Raw genomic sequence first — 17,147 nt, 5'->3', positions numbered from 1 at the left:
ACTTCAAGGTCGAAAAGCAAACATTTAGTCTTTTCAGAATTTATTTTTAGTCTACTTACTTTGGTCCACAAGTCAATGTTTCAGGGAGCTCCTATTGACTTCCTTTCTTTATCATTTGCTGAGCCGCCTTTAATAAAAATATTCGTATCATCGGCATAAGACACAAGGTTTGCAAGCGCTACGCAATTTCTAATGTCATTTATGAATATTATAAACAGGAGTGGACCGAGCACACTACCCTGAGGTGCACCAGTTCTATTTTTCTTTGAATGGTTGAAACATAGTTATTATTATTAACGAACTGTGTACGGTACGGTAGGTATGACTTAAATAGGTTTAGAGCAGTTTTACATACACCGTAATTTTCTAGCTTCGCGAACAAAATTTTGTGATTACTTAAATCGAACATTTGGAGAAGTCAATATATACATCCATGATGAGTTTTTTTTTTTTTGTTTACTTTCAAAACTTTTTATAATTGGCTGCTTTTGTACTAACAATGCTGATTCAGTTAAGTGATGTTTTCGGAAACTGTGTCGACTATTAGAAATTATTGAAAAAGTTTCTAGGTAAATATAGTCTTTTACTAATAATTTTTTCAATACTTTTAGAAAGAAATGCGCAAAAGAAAAATGGGTCTGTAGTTTTTAAACGCATTCTTGTCCCCACCTCCAGACGGGAGCGAATCGCGGAACTATAAATGCATAAGAGGCAGGATTTATTAGAACCCCAATATTAATGATGCAATACCTTTAGATTGTTAAGTGATTTCGCGCAATTTAACTTCAATTGCTTGATGTGAGAAACAAAAGATAAGTTTGAATGCAGCAAAAAACCTAGGAACTTGTGTTTAATCTTCACAGCTATGGTTAGTCCTTAAATGTTTTTTTTTAAGTTTCTTGAAAAGCTCTTCGCCGGTGAGAAAAGCAGACACACGCTATTTTGTAGGCAAATCCTGAAACCGTTGGTATCAACCCAGTTCTTCAAAATATTGAGTGTCATTTCAACCTTCCTTTCGAAATAGGATCGGTTAGATAATGATACTGAAACGTGTAGGTCATCACCATAAATAAACTATTGAACTGAATGAGGTATTATTCGGGAAATTAAGTTTTCTTTTTTTTATTGCAAGCAGAGTGATACTAAGTACAACACGCCGGGGAACAACAATTTCCTCTTAAAAAGCTCGAGAGAATGTTGTTCCCAGCTTCACACGAAATAAGCGGCCCTCTAGATAGCGTGTAATGACGCCGAGCATGCGCCCTAAAATACCGTTGTCGATCAGACCCTGCAAAATTCATAATTGCCAGGCGGTAATATAGACCTTCGCCAGATCAATAAACGCAGAAAGACACTGATGTTTGCTCACAAATGCCGCTCTCATGGCTGTCTTAAAGCAAACGAGGCGGTACATTGTGGATCGTGCAGACTGTAAGCCGCACTGATACGTGTTTAGAGTTTTGTGAGTTTCAAGATAAGGCATAAGCCTTCTATTAATTCTTCGTTCCGGAGTGCTTGATAGACAGCTGGTTATGCAATAGGCATAGAACTAGAGGCAATTTAAGGGCTCTTTCCCCGGATTAGGCAATAGACCTTAAAGGCCACCTTCCGTGAAGTGTAAAATGGCTTTCTAAGCATATTTTATTGAAAATGCACAAAATTTGTTCAGCAGTGGAGGGTTGAAGATGTTGAAGCAAAGTGTAATTAATTCTTTATGGGCCGGGTGCAGTTTGCTTAGGATAATGAAGAACCATTTCAAGTTCATGTAATGTAAGCTAGGCCTTAAATGGGTCTTGATAGCCACTCGAACTATTCACATACTTTTTTTTCTACCTGTGCTCTTGGTTGAAGGAATGTGGCCGTGCAATTACTTGAGCGGGAAACAAACTTGAAATATTCTCCAAGATTGTTTGCCTGTTCTTCAAGTTGTTCAGGGCATATTCCATTTATTATGAAATGTGGAATGGAAAGAACAGAGTGAGAGCAGCTTATTTTATGAACTCGATCATATACTTCCTTTGGTGTTGCCTGTCTATTTATGGAAGACGAATACGTCTCCGAGGCGTATTCGTCATAGAGACGTCGTAGAGACGTCACTATGACGTCTCTATTCGTCATAGAGAAAATAGAGATGGATACGTCTCTATTTTAGAGAGCCTGTGAAAAAATCGTCAGGAAGCCTTCATATTCTTGAATGCAATAAGGTTGCATGGTGCAGGGTACGTACCGCCTAAATTTTCTTCATGCTTTATTTTGTTCTTTTTGGGCGTCTTTAAAGCACTCATTCCACCACTGCCCAGGCCGTTTGGGGAGGTCAGTGGTTGTCATGGGTATCGCGAGCATAGCAGCTTCTAATAAGTGCTCTGTCATATGATCTACTGCCTCTTCAACAAAAAATTGATGAACAGATGTAATAGCTAAAACAGGTGATTGCTTAAAAAGAGCCAAATTGGCTTTGTCACAATTTCACCGAGGTGTACGAGTTGGAAGTGTGACAGGGTGATTGTCAAAGTCTGAAATAATGCGGAAATGATCACTGCCACATAGGTTAAGAATGTCTTTTTATGCCAAAGAACAAAATAATGTGGGATACACAAGTGAAAGATCGATTGATATGAACTTACGTGTTTCAGAGGAAAAATCTGTAGGCTCTTTCGGGCTGAGCAAACGTCATCCGGATGACAGTAAAACACGCGCAACGAGTGCTCCTCGTGTATCATTTTGTTGACATCCTAGAGAGGGTTATAAGCATTAAAATCACCCAGAAGCACAAAAAGAAGAAGCTGGTCATAAAGGTCTTCAAGTTCCTCATGCTTAAGCTGGGAGCTTGGAAGTATATATATTAAACACATAGTTATCAGTCGGTTAGTGAGTGCACGTATAGCAACAACCTCTATTTCTGTGTTTAAGAATGCTTCCAAGAATGACACCGAGCGTTACAAAACAACAGCAGAACCTCCAGATGAATGGATTAAATGCTGATAATCCTTCTGAACCACCTCGAAGTGTTTGAGGTTGTTTGTGTCACTCTCATTTAGTTGAGCCTCCTGGAAGTAGAGGAGAATGGGACTGTGTTCCTCTTGTAAATCGGTAATGTGATCATAGTTTTCAAGAAGACCTCGAAAGTACAATTGTAAAAGAAGTAAAAGGATTATTATCAAAAGGAAATGCAAGTATAAGAAACACATTCAATTACTCTGATCCAGGAACGAGGTTCTCAGAAAAAACACTTTGAAGAAATATATTTTGTTCGTTTCTTTTAATTTCGCTCATCTCCCACTTCATGTCGACTTGATCGGAAGAAATAGCCGAAGGCTCAGTGGTCTCGTCCCTCACCTTTACGTCCTGCGACGAAGTTTTTCGTGTAGGTCTGGTCAGAGTCGAATCACATGGCAGAGCTTCGAACACGACCCCCCCGCCCCCCATCAAAGGGAGAGCAGTGGAGCTACTAGGCTGAGCGACGCCCAACTCTGTCGTCCTTGCCCCACAACTGATGAAGGGGCAGCACGATGCCGCTACCTGGATGAGGCACTTCCCCATGAGTTAGTGTCTCTTACTCCTTCTCCTTGACGGGAGACCTCGGAGTGGGGACAAACAGAGGGCTGCGTGCCTGTCCCGTTGTCGAGGGGCAGCTGGTGCACTCCCTCCACGAGTAAGAGAAGCTGCTGCCGCGGCTAGGGGTTGGGGACGGAAGAGAAACTGCCAGGACCTCAGGCGAGACCTCGGTGACCTTCGATGCTGGTCGCGGTACTTGTCCCCTCGGCACCACCTAAACAAACGTAGCTTTTGCTTCCCTAAAAAAACAAAAAAAAACAACAGTTGTTTCCCCTCCGGGTAAGTAATGTTGTTTTGTGCGTCAAGGGTTCAGATACTTTTTTTCATATTTCGGATATTTTGTAGCATAATCAGCATTTTTGTTCTAGCAGTTAACACATTTTACAGTATTCTCACAAATGTCAGCCGCATTTATTGTATTGCCTATATCTGCGCAAGTTTTATGGCCCCAAGAGTTCCGCGAGTCAGGCCTGAAGCATTGACATGTGAAACATTATTGTGGATTAGTAAGAAAGTGGCGGACTTTTCATAATGACTAAAAAGCGCGACAGCACAATGGACACAGAAAGGAGACACAGACACAGCGCTACTTACAACTGAACTTTATTTCCGCTGTAGCTCGGTATATATTACCGGCAACAACACAAACAAATTAGGAAGATATAAAATACGCATCGTAAAAATCTTTAAAAACAACATAAAAAGGCTAAACTTCCTGCATCACTCATCGGCACCCACCCAAAACTAGTCATGCTTGGTCACGAAACTGTAATTATTTTTCGGATAACGATAAAGAAGGTGCGCTGACACATTGCAGCCCTAATATAGCAATTTCTCGAGCCTCGAGTATTTCCCTTGTGGTTTTTTTTCTGTACAATCTGTGAAAATCGGAGTACAACCACCATCCCGGCAATGCACACCGAGGTGTCCTGATATGACGGCATCAACATTGTAACGGTGTTTCCTCAATCTTTCATTTAGGCAGCGACCACTCTTCCCCACATAATGACGCCCACACGATAATGGCACGGAGTAGACAACCTCTTCTTTACACTCAACAAAGTTAGTTTTGTGCTTTTTCGTGCAGCCGGGTCTGCTTATGATGCTCGAGGTGGAATTTAGCTTTTTACATAAACTAGCCAACTTGACATGTGCTGAAAAAACAACGTTAACCCCTACGTGCAAGCCCACTTTTTTCAGGTTATGGGACACTCTATGAAGGTATGGCATGACCATACCTACATAAAGTAGGTATGGTAATACCATACCATTCGCCATTCGCACTGCCACTGCCATTCGCGTCCATTCGCCACTGCCATTCCTGTCGGCGCACTCAAAGCTCGTGAAAATGGGGGTAATCAATCTCTGCTTCGGTAACGCTCTAATGAAGTCGCGCACTCACAAGATCAACGAAAGTTTCAAAAATCGAATGTCAAAACTCAAGTCTGCGGGGTATCCAGTCTCCCTTCTATCAGCCGCAGCAGAGAACGCTCTCAAGACGTTAAAGAATAAAAATAAGGTGGGAACGGAAGTACAGAGAAAGAAAAAAAGAGAAACCAGTGGTCATACCATAGCTAGATAAAGTGTCCCATAACCTGAAAAGAGTGGGCTTGCACGTACGGGTTAACGTTGTTTTTCAGCACCTGTCAAGTCGGCTAGTTTATGTAAAAAAGTAAATTCCACCTCGAACATCATAAGCAGACCCGGTTGCACGAAAAAGCAAAAAACTTGCTTTGTTGAGTGTACAGAAGAGGTTATCTACTCCGTGCCATTATCGTGCGGGCGTCATTTTGTGGGGCAGGCTGGTCGCTGCCTAAATGAAAGATTGAGGGAACACCGTTACAACGTTGATGCCGTCATATCAGGACACCTCGTTGTGCATTGCCGGGATGGTGGTTGTTCTCAGATTTTCACAGATTGTACAGAAACAAAACCACAAGGGAAATACTCGAGGCTAAACAAATTGCTAGATTAGGGCTGCAATGTGTCAGCGCACCCTCTTTATCATTATCCGAAAAAGAATTGCAGTTTCTTGAACAAGCATGACTAGTTTTGGGTGGGTGCCGATGAGTGATGCAGGAATTTTAGTCTTGTTATGTTGTTTTTAAAGATTTTTACGATGTGTATTTTATATCTTTCTAACTTGTTTGTGTTGTTGAAGGTAATATATACCAAGCTGCAGCGGAAATAAAGTTCAGTTGTAAGTAGCGCTGTGTCTGTGTCTCCTTTCTGTGCCCGTTGTCCTGTCGCGCTTTTTAATCATTATGAATCACCAAGTCGCTCAACTTTCTACCCTCGGAGTTTTCAGTGTAGGTAACGAGCTTGAGCAGTCTTATGAAGCGTGTGCTCCTCAAAGGTTCAAGGTCACATGCTTTTTTGGCTGTCCTGCCTGTCTCCGGTGATGGTAATCTGCTTAATGGCAATCAGTGCCTGTTTCTGAAATACAGCCAGAATTTCATCATCAGTGCACTCTATGAGGTCAGCCTCGGAGATAACACGTCGGACATTGTTCAGTGTCCGAGGTTGGCTGACCTTAATCTGGTGCTCGCTAGTCATGTGTGTTTAGACGTGTTGGGCTTTAAACTTCGGTTTTCACTTTTTCGAGAAGGTTACTAGGAGGCTTTTTTGCCTTGAAAGCTTTGCTATTGATGGCGTTAAGGTACCCAAGCAAAAGTGAGAGCTTTTCCAGTGGCCTTTCTTTTTCTAGGGCTTGAAGGACAAACAATTAAAAAAAAAATCTTTGGTGGTTTAGATGTTTTTTTTAAGTAAGGATGAATCGACCCCTTTAGGGCGCTTCATCCTTCAAGCCCTAGAAAACGAAATGCCACCGTGTTGGGTTTAGAAGAACAGGCGGCCTATAAAAGGCAAGAGTGTTCAGAGTCTGTGGCGCACCGCCCACAACCGAGCCCCACAAGGGGATGTGTAATGTGTCATAACCAGAGTGACTTCGCTGACACTTGAACTACCAGTGCTACCAAGAAGCTATAACTAAGTGCAGGTCTGGAAAGGGATCTGTCCCCACCCAGGGTTAGCCCTTGACGTCAAAGAGGGTGAAATAAGAAGAAAGAGGAGGAGAAGAAGAAAGTTAAAGAAAGGAGAGGTGGTGAAACCGGACTAACTGAATCATTCTGGCCGGGCCGAGCGAGGAAACCCGTCTACCGGAAGCAGGGGCCGAAGTGGTATTTTGCCTCGCCGGGGGCCCTCGAAGGCTCCCAACATACCGCAGGTATAGCTGAACCGCCAGGATCTTCTTTTCCGCGTACGCGGGTTAAGCCACGCACAACCAGTCTTGGTGGGTGTACTCACATGGCTCGGGGTTTGTGGTTACGCCACTCAAACAAGCACCTATTAAAGCAGGTGCCCCCTGCCTATGAATATGGTAACTCACGTGTTTGGGATCCGTGGTGACGGCACTCACCAAGCACTTAGCACCTAAGGTGTAGGCGCCTCCTGCAGGGTTCGAACTACGGAAGCCAATCAACAACCTGACATAAAAAACCGCACTTTTCAAAAAGACATTTTTCATATGTTTGAACATCCTTCAAGGATGCAGTCATTTAGTGCCGTACGCGTGAAGCACTTTGAAGTCGTCAGCTTAGTAGCAATAGTCTTCTGCTTAACATTTTCCCGTGCGCCACAAACGAAACTACAGGGCACACCTACACTCGTTGTGGAAATACAAGTATTCCTAACGCCCAACATGATTTGCTGTACTCTGCTAAGGAAAATCAAAGTTTACTGGCAACTTATATTCCCACATACTACTGCTTCGGGTTGGGAAACAATTCGCCTGTAAATGTCGCATTAACTATTTTTCACAACATAGCGGTTCCCAAAAGACTATTTTAGCGGATCAAACTTATGCAAAACTTATGTAAGCATTACGTGCAAGATGCATAATTATGACATCAGATTAGCAGTTGTACTTCTGTGAGAAAATGGTTTATCTGGAGCGGAGCCGAAATAGCCTTGAAGGCTGAAGAGACAAACATATCACACATTTTACTGATTTATACGTTGTAATGCCCCTATCGCTGCAACCCTTGATGAAAAAAAAACTTTTCCTGAGTTACAAGAAAGAATGTTACTGGTTTATTTAGCCAATGGATGATTAGATGAGGTAATATTCGTTTCATTTTGTGAGTGATTGTTGCTCTCTGTCGCTTTCAGAATGATATACTCATTTTGAATGCCCGACTGGTGAATGGGTTCCAATCTTCTAATACAAAATATAGCCGGATTAATCGCCTCAAGTAGGATAGACGTACTAAATGTGTACAACAAAAACCTACACAAATTTTAAGTAAAACTGCTTTATTTTCTAAGGGCTGAAGTTATTTTTAGGTTATATATAAACCAGAAATAAAGATAACATGTTTATTTTACTGAAGAGTTATTTTTTCAGCAATTGCAAGATAACGTAAGTCTCGAGGATATCTACATACCTACCCAATGCAAGTGAAAGTTTGTCTATAACACACTCTAGCTTCGACAAAGCACGCGACCCCAACTCCGGTCTCGACATTTTGTTTAATATTGACAATTTCTCTTTTTGCAGATATTACTCACGAGCCGCAACCCGGATGTTTTTCAAGCAATAGATTGTGAGCGAGTCTACGTCCAGATCTCCGAGAGTACCCGTGTCCAGTCCATATGTGACGGCTTGAAGCTAAGCTTTAACAATCGAGTTCATAATTTGTATTTTCCTAACACCAACCTGAGAGAGTCGCTTTTGTTTCCTATCTTTGTAAATAATTTAGCGTCATATGTTGAAAATGCCGAGTTGTTGTCTGCAGATGATATTAAGCTTTTTATGAATGTTCATACTCCTGTAGACTGCGAAACTTTACAGGACGTGTCACGCATAGTTCACTTGTGTAAAGGGAATAGCCTATCGCTGGACCCTCCCAAAACAGTGCCTTTTCTCTTTGGAGACGTCGTAATATATTACATAGCAATTATATATTAAAAGCAACCTTAACCAAACGCATCTCTGTTGTAACAGACCTTGGTGTGAGCATAAATATTGATCTTACGCTTATTTCTCATGTGCATTATATTGTGGGCAGTGCGACAAAGATGTTAGGACTGATATTTCGCACCACAAAGCAATTAAAAACCCTGCCTGTGTTATTTCTTTATTTAGCTCTCTTGCTAGGTCAGGGCTTGATTTCGGTTCTACAGCTTGAAATTCTTTATCATAAACGCAGTCAACAAATATTGATAATATGCAAAAACACTTAATGCGCACCATTTACGATCGCTACCTTCACCGCCGCTGAAGAACAGCACGTGACTTGATCTTTGTGCACTAGATAATAAATGTAAATTTAGATAGTGATTCGCTTTTATTCAATGTCACTATCCAAGTCCCCTCACTTTTGACTAGGAATCACTCTACTTTTTATCTCAATGCTACATGCAGATCTTTACCCTTGTCACGCATGCAATCACTGTTCAATCGCTTTGACAATGCAGGTATTGAAATATTCAGTAATGTGTCTGTTTACCGCAAGCAATTGCAACTGATCGCGACATATCTGTGGTGTGTTATATTTGTTTTTTTTTCTTCATTTTGGAGTTTACTCGCTCTTCGTGTACCAAAGTGAAGACTTTCGGCTTGGTTTTGAGCACTCGAAAATAAAGATTACTATAATCATTATTATCATTATTAATTATATGTCATGGAATTCGCCCCTCATTAAAATCTGTGTCAAACTTAGGAGAGTCTCCTGTTTGCACTATGAACATCAAAACATTCATGCCTTTCGGGTTGCGCGAGCGCATAGCTTATTCATTAGCCTACACACATTTGAACTATGTCCTAACTGTATTTGTCCAATTCTCGAGACGATGCCACAAAAAAGTGAACGGTATTTTAAAAGGAATTTTGAGAAATGTGTGCTATGGCATGTGTTGTTTTTTTTAATTTAGATTTGTTTCAAACTTCATCAATGCCGAACTTTCGATCTTTTTCCCAGAGACGGTAGTGCTCATTTAAAACTGGAAGGACGAATTTAAATGTCCTCAACCCGTCACGCGGCAATTGCGAAAAGTTCCACTCTACGCCGTTCCAACATGTTATTCACGGTATGGGAAAATATGCGTTCATTTAATGTCCCTCACTTTTTCAACGGGGTACCACCAAGTCTCTCGAACCTTAGTTTAATATAAAAAAAACTTAAAAAAGAACTACGCAATATATTTATCAACAAAGAAACCAAGTGATAATTTTTGTTCGTAATTTGTTTATGTATTCGTGCAGAAACTATATTCTCGTCTAACAATTATTGTTCTCATTTATTTGTATGTGAGTGGCGCACTCTAACGTCTTGCTATACGAGTAAGTACTTTAGCTTCTGTGCAATACACGTTCGTGTTCATTTTCTAATACTGTCTATTAATCTGCTGGACAAGAACTTGATCCTTTGAAATTTGATTTTTGATAAAGCGTGACTCCGAACTGGTTCTTTTTTATTGCTTTGTGTTTTGTGTCTTTTTTCCTATTACTTTCTTGAACTTTCCTGTGAATCACTAAGTTTTAGGTACAGTCTTACAAGCCCTTGTTGGCTTAGACGAACCTGCCTTCTGCTCTTTTGAACTAACCCAGCGAAAATAAATTTATCATTATTATTATTATTAGTATTACTATTATTATTATTATTATTATTATTATTATTATTATTATTGAAACGACGACGACGACGATCGGGAGTGCACATTCCATCGGTGAGCTTTGCTATTTTTTCTTGTAAATATTGCTATATGGGTTTATTCTGCCTACGCCCAGCCCTACGACAGCTCTAAAGGATCCCTCGTCCGTAATAGATAGCATCTTGCGTTGACCAACGTACCGCTGAGCCTGAGTGCGATTGCTGACCCGACCGACCTGACTAGGCCTAACACTGTCTCTCACCAAGTACAATGCTCCCGTCATGTCCCTAACCTGCGACGCTTGCTTAAAAGCCATTCTGCCCGACGGACGTCACATGACGTGTTCATCTTGTGGGAATAACCTGCACCTAGGAAAATCCTGCTCCCGTATCGCGGAGTCCACGTTTGCTGCCATGAACGCCGAGAAGAAGATAAAGTGGACATGCAAAATCTGCCGCACTAAGGGTGCTCGCTCCGGTGAGGAAGCAGTCGACGTGAACTCCGAAGGGAGGTCATTAGACGATCCCGGCCTGCTCGGAGCACAAATACAACTGATGAATCGGAAGCTAGACTCCCTCCCTTCCCTCAAGGTCAGCGTTGATTCACTCCTTGAGCTGCCCGCTAAAGTGAGCGAACTTCTGCTTCTCAAGCCAGCCATAGAACTGCTGAAAACCACCGTTGAAGAAGTGCAGATTTCGATCACGGCATTAGGCAAAAAGTACGAGGACCTTTTAAGCATGACAACTTCCCATGCAGAAGAAATGAAGGATCTGAGGATGGAGATGGGAACGCTGAAAGCTACGGTTTCTGAACAGGAGCAAGTTATTCAGCGCTTAAAAAGTGAAATCAACGAGAGTGAACAACACACTCGCCTTCAAAACATGAAGGTACATGGCCTGAAAGTTGCTCCTAACGAAAGTCTTGCCTCAGCCTTGACTGGGCTGGCACTCAAGCTTGAGTTGGCGGGGCATCAACCATCGGACGTCGTAACAGCATACAAGATACCAAACAAACGTGCCGAAACTCCAGTCATTTTGGTCAGGTTCGCTTCCGTTGACATCAAGGAACGCTGGATGCAATCACGCAGCAGGTTGAGGCAATCGTTTGGCTCCAGAACATCTGAACGAGTGTACTTTAACGACAACTTGACCGAGCCCAACAGAGAACTTTTTTGGATGGCTCGTTCTCGTGGCAAGGAATATGGTTTTAAATTTGTTTGGGTCAAAATGCGCGAATATTTGCTAGAAAGGAAGAAGGCGCTCCACTGATAAAGATCTTGCACCGTAACGACATAGACCTCATCGTGTAATGGCTACGTTTTCTTTTTCCAAGTATGCCAATTTTAATTTGTTTAATGACTCGTTAGCAACCTCTCCTGATTCATTTACTGTTTTGCATGTAAACATTCGTAGTATTCGAAAATACTGGGACGAACTTACGGTTATCCTTGAAGATGTGAGTGGCCGAATTGATGCGATAGTTTTAACAGAGATAAATGCTACTGCTGAATCTCTGTCACCGTATAAATTATCGGGCTTCCATGATTATTTTTGCACTCGACAAACCACTCGTGGAGGCGGCATTGGCGTTTTCATAAAAGATTCCTGGTCCACCTCCAAAGTCGATGTGTCGTTTATGTATTCTGAGAGCTTGATCCTTAAGATCTCGAATGCCATTCACACTGTTTGTCTTCTGGCATTGTACAGACCTCCCTCATTCAGCTGCACCAACTTTATAGCAGAGTTGAAAAGAAACTTGGAGCGATTATCTAATGAAACACAGTTATGCCTGGTAGGGGACATTAACATCGACACTCTATCCCCTTCTAAGTCAATCGTTTGTGATTATTTGTCAGTACTTTGTGAGACGGGGATAACTTCTACTATTCAAGGCCCCACGAGGGAAGAAGTGCTTAATAAGAATCTGGTTTCAGCCTGCCTCGACCATATTAACATTCGAACGTCAGATAGTACTGTCCATTCCGCTGTCATTTCGCAAAAGCTTGCAGACCATTATTTTGTGGCCTGTCAATTTGCTTTCCTTTCTAGAAAATCAACTGATGTTAACAGAATGTGTCGTCTGGAGAGACTTGATCTGAAAATGTTTGATCGGTTCATCAAAGATTACGACTGGGAAAGTTTTTTATTTTCTGTAGACCGTGGGAATTTATATAGAAAGTTTATCGATGTTGTTGTACACTTCCGGAACAACGCCAGAAAAACTGTCTACGTCAAAAAACGCAACCCTAAGCTCCCTTGGCTGAACTCTAACATTCTTAACGCCATTGATCTCAAAGAGAAATTTTGGAAGAAGAGTCGCCGCTACCCTAATAATGCTGCTCTCAAACTTGAAAGCAAGATTCATAGAAATTTTGTCACTGCACTTATTCGATCAGCGAAGCGAACATACTTCGCAAAAAAGATCTCGGATGCCAGATTCGACTCAAGAAAAACCTGGACTGTAATAAATGAGGCTCGAGGTCATTTGAAGAATAACATTTATGAGACAGTAAGGAAACATTTTGGAGCTGATATGTTAGCAACTGTGAACGCTTTCAATCGTTTTTTCTCAGACTCTGCCACGGTACCGTCTAGCAGCGATAGGATTCCCACACCGCGAATGCCGTTCAACAAAGAATCTGCCTTTCTTCCTCCTCTGACAGATTTCGAATTACGGTCGTATCTGTTCGGATTCAAGCGATTTAGATCTGTTGGTGTCGACGACATTACTGTACACGACTTATGCCGAAATTTCGAGTCTCTGAAAAATGTACTTCTCACTTTGATTAATGACTTTTTGGAAACGGGCTATATTCCTGATGAATTAAAAAGCGCTTTAGTAGTGCCTCTGTTTAAAGGTGGTGCGCCAAACCAAGTCTCCTCGTACCGACCAATATCAATATTGTCATCCATTTCCCAGATATTAGAGAAGCATATTTTTGTTGCAATGTCCAGTTTCCTTGAAAAACACGCAATATTCACACCAAATCAATACGGATTTATATCTGGTCGAGGTACTACTAACCTACTTGAACAATTTTCGGACATACTACACTCAACTTTTGACAAAAATATGTACGCATGTGTTCTTTTCATCGATGTTGCTAAGGCTTTTGACACTGTGAATCACAAGCTTCTGTTGGACAGTTGTATAGGATCGGCTTTCGTGGTCCCTTTTATGCCATTTTGGAGAATTACTTGTCTAATCGCTCTCAGATTGTGTCAATAGATAATTTCCACAGCTCTCAAGTTTCTTTAACATCTGGTGTCCCGCAGGGTTCAATTCTTTCTCCTTTACTTTTTAACATCTACGTGAATGATATGTCATCCGTTACGACGAACTGTGTGATACTACAATATGCAGATGACACAGTTTTATTGTCTCAACATATTTCATATCACCATGCGGTTAACATGCTGCAAGTAGATGCCAATAAGGTAATGGACTGGTTCCAGGCAAACAAACTTCGAGTAAATACTACCAAAACAAAGCTTATTTGTTTCCGCAACCCTTTAAAAAGCGTGAGTTTAACCGCCCCACTCTTTCTTCATAACTCATGCTGCTCATGTTCTACCTGTGAGCCTGTTCATTATGTTAACACGATTAAGTACCTGGGCATTCACTTCGATTGCGACCTATCTTGGAACACCCACATGTCATACCTATGTCAACGGGTGAGAACAGTCGCTTGTATGATGTACCAAATTAAGGCATATATGCCGCTAACTATAAGAAAATGTATAATGCATGCTCTTACCTACAGTGTCCTGAGGTATGGCATCACTATTTTTTTAATTGCCCCCTTCTATGACAGTCAAGAATTGACAGAATTCTACGAAATACTCTAAAGAGCATTGCATACAACACAGAATGTTCAAAAAATGTCAACCTTTTCTCGTTCTTGGAATTGCCTACGTTTCACTCCCTGTTCCTTCAGACTGTGATACGAAGACATTTTTGGGACAGTGAGTTTATTATACCATCCTTACCATCTCGTGACCTAAGAAATTATCTTCGTTTCCAAATTCCTCATGTAAGGACCCATTATGGTGAAAGTTTGCGTATATTCTATGTGCCTAATGTCTTCAATAGCATCCCTGAGTCGGTTTTGGCAATTACTTCCAACAAAACATTGACGAAAAGCTTGAGAAAGATGTATTCTGCCGTATCGATGCAATGATATAAAGCACGCGGAATTGGTATCAAATTTTGACCCCATACTTCTTGGCCAGCGCGCATCCAATACAACCCTAATTTCAGATATGCACCGGCACCTTGTACTATGTTGTCTTTTATGATGGCTATCAATACCAAAAATAGACGTCTGACACAGGCCTGCACCCATCAAGGACATAGACAATAGTCTCCATGTGCTCATGGTTGTTTTTCTTTCACTTTACTTTGGTACTTTGGTGTGTGTGTGCGATGCCACCTTAACAGCGACACAGTTACAATCTACGGTATGTGCAAGCTTTCGTGTCCATGAGTGTCAGTGATCCCTCGTCGTTCGATCACTTCGAGCTACAATCCTTCAGACAACGGGGTCAACGCATCGTGTGCATAGTGCTCAGCCTACAACATGTGATGGTTTGGATTCATGAAACTATGCCTTTTATCTCGTGCCTCTGTTTTGTCTTGTGCCACTGTCACTGTCTCGTGCAACTGTCTTTTTTCTTTTCTCTTCCTCGTGACAATGTGCACTTCCGAATTCTTTTACTGCAGGGCCTGGTCGCACAAGCCCATGCTGGCTTTGACCGGACCCGTAATTCCATTGTTGATTCTACATGTGTGAATAAATGTATTATTATTATTATTATTATTATTATTGCTACTGTAAAAGAAAAACTTGTTTCATAAAAAAATTAAGAAAAGCGGTCTTCCTGGGTGGGAAGCAGAATTCAAGACTTATAGAAAACACTGTAAGAAGCTTTTAAAGCGCGATTGTAAAACCCACCATGCTGAGGTAGAAACGGATTTGGTTAAAAATCCGAAGAAATTCTGGAGATACGCTAGATCGCGATCTGGTAAGAATATCAGGTCCTTTGGACATCGGGCGAGATGGGACGTGAGCGGCCGAGTTTGCAGAGTATTTTTGGGTCGGTTTACAAGGATAGTACGGGCTCCACATGCACCGCGTCGCTCAACCCGTCTGAGTTTAGCAAGATGGTGAAATTCATCCAGGTTGACGAAGAATGTGTTGAGCCTTGCATTAGAAAAATCAAAGGCACATTATCTTCTGGCCACGACGGAATACCCACTGAAATTGTGAAAGTTTTTCATTAACTTTTCACACCCATACTATCCACAATATTTAATAACTTTCTAAAGTCTGGAATATTCCCTTTAATGTAGAAAACCACCGTTTTGGTTCCGGTCTTGAAGTCGGGAAATAATGGTGATGTTCTTAACTACGGGTCTATTTCCCTTCTTTCTTCATTTTCTAAGCTTTTCGAAATGGTAGTTCATCAATTCCTGTCTTTTACGCTTCGCAACGTAAGAATTCCTAATCAACACGGCTTCATCTCGGGCAGATCAACAACCACTAATCTTGTAACTTTTATGTCGACCGCAGCTCGGGTGGTTTGTGACAGGGTTCAGCTCGATGTTACTTACTTTGACCTGAGTAAGGCTTTTGATGTTGCTAATCACATGATACTGATGTCAAAGCTTTCCGCCTACGGTGTGTGCGGCTCAATATTTGAGTGGCTAAAGAGCTATTTGTGCAACAGAAACGCATACGTGCGTGTCAGCACTTCATCATCTTTGTTGTATAAGACATGCTCTGGAGTTCCTCGGGGATCGGTCTTAGGTCCCCTTTTGTTTTCAATTTTTGTAAATGATGTTTCCCGTGTTATTTTAAATTCCATGTTTCTTCAATACGCGGATGATATAAAAATCTACAAGAAAATAGTGATGCCAGAGGATTGCACTAAGCTTCAGGTAGACGCATGTTCCTTTTTCCAGTGGTGCTTGGATAATGATCTTTGTTTAAACCAGTGGTTCTCAAACATCGATGTTTCGCAGACTCCTTGTGGATCGGCGGAGATGGTGGAGGACCCCGTTCGTGGTAAAGAAAGGGGGAAATTAAAGGTTAAATATATTAATGATTTAATAAACGGATATAACTAAGGGCTAGTGTGAAGTAGACTTTTCTTATTGAGATACATACGAGAAAACTCCCCAGAAAACTGAAACATTTCTTCTCGATCTGAAAAAAAGACAGCCTTTATTGCCGGGCTTGACTGATGATGCAGAGCTTCGCGAACCCCTAGAATGGCTTCACGGATCCAAAAATCTCCGTGGACCCTCATTTGGGAACCACTGGTTTAAACCATTCTAAAACTGAGGTCATGATTTTTTCTCGTAAGACGCATAATGGCTCTTGTTTCTATACATCCACGGCGAAATCCTGTCTCGTGTCGATAAAATGAAAGATCAAGGTGTCATCTTTGACTCAAGACTGAGGTTCGATTGCCAGGTTACCAAGGTGGTGAACCCGTCCCTCTGCACTTTGAGTGCCGCATGTCGTGTAACAAAAGAGTTTAAAAACCCGCCTGCGTTTCTCACATTGTACTGCTCTCTTGCAAGGTCACAGCTGGAGTACGCCTCGGTTGTGTGGAATAGAATTTCCCAAACCAATTCTGTGGGGATTGAGCGAGTTCAAAAGAAGTTTATTTCTATCATGAAGCATCGCTATCTTAAGGATGATGTACGTCGTAAGAATTATGAAGATGCGCTAAAACTTTTTTTTTTTCAAATTTCTTAGCCTGCACCGGCGTCGGGAGGAAGCAGATTTGTTGTTTTTGTTTATGGCCACGCGTGGCCTAATTGATGCACGATACCTCTTTTCTCACGTACGGCTTAGAGTTCCACAGGTACGTACATGTCTTTAATCATCTTCTTAAATCTCTCGAGCTTTTTATCAGCTAGTCCCAATC

This window comes from Ixodes scapularis, unplaced genomic scaffold, assembly GCF_016920785.2.
Source record: "Ixodes scapularis isolate PalLabHiFi unplaced genomic scaffold, ASM1692078v2 PGA_scaffold0__279_contigs__length_252992795, whole genome shotgun sequence".
Lineage (NCBI taxonomy): Eukaryota > Metazoa > Arthropoda > Arachnida > Ixodida > Ixodidae > Ixodes > Ixodes scapularis.
The sequence above is the reverse complement of the archived record's forward strand: the minus strand, read 5'-3'. Positions refer to the sequence as shown.